The sequence below is a fragment of the Peromyscus leucopus genome, chromosome X (assembly GCF_004664715.2).
Source record: "Peromyscus leucopus breed LL Stock chromosome X, UCI_PerLeu_2.1, whole genome shotgun sequence".
NCBI lineage: Eukaryota > Metazoa > Chordata > Mammalia > Rodentia > Cricetidae > Peromyscus > Peromyscus leucopus.
In genome coordinates, this window is record NC_051083.1 from 105,911,360 (window position 1) to 105,917,359 (window position 6,000).

The window sequence follows — 6,000 nt, forward strand, 5'->3', positions numbered from 1 at the left end:
GTTCTCGTCTTACTAACGTACACCATAATATTTCATCAAATTGTTTAAAATATTTAAGGACTTTTATAGCCTAGAGTTCCTATTTCTTCCTTATTCCTCCCACAGTCCAGTCCCAAAGGCTTACAAAGCACATACTCAGTTTTATCACAATGATTTCCTGCAAATCTACAATACACTTTGCTCATTTTTCTCAATTCTGCCTATGCTTTAAGGCAGTGGTTCTCAACCTTCCTAATACTGCAACCCTTCAATACAGTTCCTCATGTTGTGGTGACCCTCAACCATAAAATTATTTCATTGATACTTTATAACTATAATTTTGCTAGTTACAAATGTAATATAAATATATGATATGCAATTCCTATGAAAGGTCAATCAACCTCCAAAAGGTTGAGAACCACTGCTTTAAGGTTAAATGTAAGCCAATTTCCTCAGGAGATATTCTCTTAATTGTCCAACAGGCAATGGAGTTTATTTCTTTTCTTGTATGCTCTGCCAATTAGTTGGCGTATCATACCACTTAACACAGTGTGATGCATTACCAATATACTCTATAGTATGATGTGAACTAAGAAAACTTAACTCTAGTGAATTTGTCTTTGACACCATTTCTATCACCTTACTTATTTTCCATTCTTCTGCCTCTTGTGCATCTATAATTTTCATGTTCTCCCAATTTCTCAGCCCAATTGCTGATGTAGTCCGTCTAGACTCTTCTTAGGGAGAAGAAACCAATCATTCACTGACTTCTCATAATGCTTTTGATTCAAACTTGACTACCGAAGTGAAATAATCTTTTTTTTTTTTTTAGGAATGTGGTACTAGTAACCCTTCAGACAAGTCTGCATTTGAAACCTGTATCTACTTTGGTTGCTGAAATTTTAGGATAATTTGGGTATTGTTTATAACAGAGGGATGGAAAGGATCTCAGAGAGTTTGGGGTAGGTTACTTGTCTTGGTACTTTCTATTCTACCTGAGTATACAGTTGGATTTGGCTGCAATATTTTCATCTTTTTCATGTGTAGCAGCTTCCTGTTTCTGTCTTTAAAAGATAAACATTCTTTACAAACATTCCTTTTAAATTAATTCTTTGGGGATTTCATACAATGTATTTGGATCATATTCACCTCCTCCATCCCCCACCTCCTCCCAGATCCACCCTTTTTCCCTACCCACCCAACACTTTGTCTTCATTTTTACAAAATCAATTGAGGCTATTCTTATAAAATATCTGCCTGGCAAATGGAATATTAACATCTCAGTCTGAATGTCTAGTTTTCCCCTGGACTTTGTGCTCCAGGGAAATTGGTATTTCAACCTTGAAAGCTGGGGTAATATTTATGGATACTTGAGGACCAATAACAGTTTAGAAAGACATTAATCCCACATACAGTCCTGCTCTTGAGTTGCTTCAGTCCATGGTATTTGGGCTCAGAACCGCATCTCATATGGGTTGTTCCTGCAAAGCTATTTCTGAATCTTCTGGATTTACAAATCATTTGGTACCCAGCTGTTATGTTGCATGATTCATGGTTATGGGTGCCTTGCTTCAAACACTTGTCAGCAGTTTCTTCCCTGTGGTTGCCTTGTGATTCAATTGTTTTGGTGTGGTATATAACTCCTCACATTCATTTGGGATCTGCCTCCCCCAACTTCTGTCACAGAACAAATGAGTCAGTATCTAATGGTGTTGGCTTCCAGTTTCCTCTGGTGGGTGGGTGCGAGAGAAGATGGTGCTGTGAGCTTACTGAGGAGGCTGGCTGTTGTGCTGCCAAAGTGCCCTGAAAGGGAGAAGACTGGCTACATTTCTCAGAATGAATATTCAGGAAGCATTCAGACAAGGCCAAAGCAAAGGGCGTCATTGTTCAGTAGGTGGCAGTATGGTCTGGTTTGAAGAAACACAGCAAATTAATGCATGAGTTTATAGTGCTTTATCCTGATGCCTTTGACAGCTGACTTGAGAATTTTTTCTGAGTGTTTTAGTACCTTTAGTCAAGTGCCCCCCCCAAAAAAAAACCTCAGTTCTTTAGAAACTTCTTTCTTAGTAGTGAGTGGCATATTTTTGTGACAAGTACTGTAATCTGAAGCTTTAAGAAGCTTTGTGGCTAATTGTTATTAGCTGGACACCTTGCCTGGAATGCAGTTCCTGTGGTGGAAGGAGCATTTGCCTTTCCTACTGTGGGGGTTATTTTGTTGAGTTAATCAGCAGGGAGCAATGCTTTAGCTCCTAAGTCTTACTAGTTTCCTTTTCAGAGAGGAACCTCCTAAGACCCAACCTGTCAGCTCTGTCAGGTTCCCTTCAGACTTTGGGAATCACACATTTACCATGGCTGAGCTTAGCCTGCCGTAGCAAAATGCCCTCTGTCAAACAGAAATAAAGCGCACACTCTTGTCTCTGCACCTTGCCTAGCACTGCAAAGCCCTTCTACAGAATAGCTTTGTTCTCAATATACAAGTAGAAATCATTGAAGAGAGTTGCTTTTCAATAAGGAGCCTACTTTCTGGTACATGCAGGAAGAAAGAAAAGTTGCACTGACTAGATAGTGTCATCCTTGGGAGAATTGTTGGCTGCTTGGTTCAAATCGATAAGGCTGAACAAAAGCTTGGTTTTACTGGCACCCCCTTTTTATTATAGATTTTCAGAATTATAAACACTGTATCTTAAGAATGAATTTGAGACCTTTGTGTTGTTTACAAATACTGGATGAGATATCCACAGACATGTTTCCATAGTTCCAGGGGGTCTAAGAGAGACATTTGTTAATGAGCAATGTTCTTTAACCTTAGATAGGATAAGGAGACTATCCACATATATACAACTGTCTCTCCTTATTTATAATGGTCACATACTCCAATTTCTAAGACAGTTGAATTAGCCTGGTTTACTATGACCCAATTGTTCAACTTATCAATATGTAATTTTGTTTTTATGTGTGCTTCTGTTTAAAGACACCTCATTTAACATATTCTGTTGATTCATTAACAATGTACTCATAGCCAACAGCAACTTCCATGCCTGAATTAAGATTATCTGAGCATATTTTATCTACAAGTCATAACATTTTACATTTAGAAACAGTAGACTGCACTTGAGGGCTATTTAAAATACAGGAATTAAAAAAAACCCTACATAACTGAAAAATATGGCACTAACTATTCAGTAAAAGGAACCTTGTTTATAGTAAGAGCTAAACTTAGAAGATAGAACATTGTTTTGTCACCTGATAGTGTGCACACCAGTGACTTGTTTGTGTACAGACATGTGATTGACTATGAAAAGATTGGTCTTATTGGGCAAACGGCAAATAAATCTTTGGAAGGTAAGCAGTACAGCAAATAAAGAATTTGTGACTAATGAGAAATAGCTGTATTTGTGTTATTTGGTACCTATTTTAATATTTTATTTTGATTATTTTTAATTATGTATGCACCTGTATGTGCATGCAAATGCAAGTGCCTGTAGAATCTAGAAGAGGGTGTTGGATGCCCTGGAGGTAGAGTTATAGTTGGTTGTAAGCAATCAGATGTGGGTGCTAGGAACCAAACTCAGATCTTCTGAAAGAATAGTATACACTCTTAACCACTGAGACATCCCTCCTGTCCTCTTTATCTATTTTTGTGTTTCAAATTCTTAATCTTATACAGATTCCTCTACTATAGTCAGCCATACTGATAGGAACTGACCAGGAAGTTGTATCACAAGCTCTTGTGTAGGGTATTTTCTCAATGTGTAGTTTCTCAAACCGTATTAACCCAATGGTTTTCAAGTGATTTACTATTTAACAATTCTGTGCATTAGTTAGGCTTACAGATAGAGATAAATTAGAAAAAAATTAAATAAAAACTTCATTTAGAAATGCAGATAAACAACCCCTTTACATAAAAGTCTGAGTATGTATATTTTAAGATCAGCATTTGATTTAAGCTCAGAAACTTAAGGGTGATAACCTGAGTTCAACTTGATGACCTTTAATAAGACTATAAGTCTCTCTGTTCTATTCTTTCTTTGTAAAAACATACAAAAATACAAAACTATCCTATCTGCCCATTGTCAATAAAGGAAAATAAGGCAAGTATAAAATGCTGTTGTACTTTTCCATATAACCCTATTCTTGGGCTTGACCACCATAAGCCTGAAAAAAAATTCTCATTTTTAGTTTTTGATACTTGATAATTTCTGTTCTTAAAGCCACACAGAATATTATAATAATATTTCTTCTATTTGATTTCCATTTCCTATCTCAAGTTATAAATTCACAGTGTCCTCCATTAATTCATTCATCTAATTTTGGTTAATATTTGTTGAGAACCTACTATATATATATATTTGTCATTATGGTAGAAATTTCGGGTACCCAAATATATAGTATTAACAGATCTTTTGTCTGTGAGGCTTTTTGTTACTTTGTGTTGAATATCTTTAGTTTTTTACGCATGGAATGAATTGATGTTTTCCCCATAGCTTTGACCACCTTCCTCTGAATAAAGCAGTCAGTTTTTTTCCCCTAGAGATAGGGTCCCATATCACAAGTGATTGACAGATATTAAGAGCTATCAGAGTTTCAGTAGCAGGTTTGTGCTCCTGAGCAATGTATTTAGCCTCTTGGGATTCCCATATTCTCCTCTATAAAATGAGAAGGATGGGATTTCCTAGGCCAATGTGGAGATTAAAGACAATAATGCCCATAAAAACCACCTAGCTTAGTATCAGTATGTGAGTGTCTAATAAAGAGTAAAACATTTTTCTAGTTATATTTGGTAAGCAGTAAGATGACTCTGGGCATTTTGGCAGAGATACGTTTTGTTGTTACTGCCTTCTAAAGTTGTAATCACCTCAAACCCCCAATTCATTTTCTGTCTTCCAGGGAAATTACTTCTATCTTCCAGAGATGTGCTCAGATGTCAAGCCTGTTTCAACCTCTTTAAGACACATTTTGACCATCTCTGTCTGTTTGCCTGGCTTGTATGTCATCTTCCTGAGAGACGGATGTAATTTCAGTGCCGGGATCGATGTCCTTGACTTGACTTTTCTTTATCTCTGAGTTTTCTATGAATATGGAAATGTGACTAGTGGCCTCCCCAGGCTTTAGAATCTTTTCTGTGGATGAACAGATTATAAATAAAACACCTCAAGCAATAGGGGAATATGCTACCCATTCTATTTGTGCTTTGGTTCATTACATCTACTAAGCCTGATAAATCTGTCTCTATAAGAAGATTGTTGAGCAAAATTGATCCCATCTCTTAGTATGATATATTTAGTGATGGTTTGGCTGCCTTGACCTGCTCTATCGTTTTGTTTTAAGACTACCTGGATTAGTGTTTCTGAATTTATTTGTTGAATACACACACAAGCACATGTATAGTTTCCTCTGTCACTGATTTCTGGCAATATTAGGTGATAATTCAGTGGGAGAAATCATGATAGGAAATAAAGGTAATAATAGGAAAAGAGTACTGTGACTTACATAGATTATGCAGATAAATGTAACCGGGCACATAGGCCTTTGTGTTAGTGTATCTATACCAACTTTCAATCAGGAACAGGAAAATAGACTTGAGGATGTGTTGAAGATCTTGATTTACTCTACGTGATCCTTGGAAAATTTATGTCTATTTATGTGGTTAGTTAGCGCTCTTTGGAGATGTCTATTTATTTATTACTAGTTGGATTTACTTGGTTGTCAAAAATCACTACCTTTTTACTCCTCTCCACCTAATATACCATCAGTATCCATGGCCACAAATTTCTTAATGTTTCTTTGCTAGCATCATTATGCTATTGACAGAAGTTAGGAAAGGAGGAAAGTGTTCAGGTTATACAGGGGAATGGGAAATTTGAAGCTGTATGGAGATAATGAAGTAAGAAAAAGCAGGTCAGAAGGGTTAAAATGTGATGTCAAAACCTGTCTCTTCTTAGGCCTCAGAAAGATGTATCAGTGGCTTGAGATATATGTTCTAAAAGTCATTGTTAAGAAAATCTACAGATTAATGCAGTT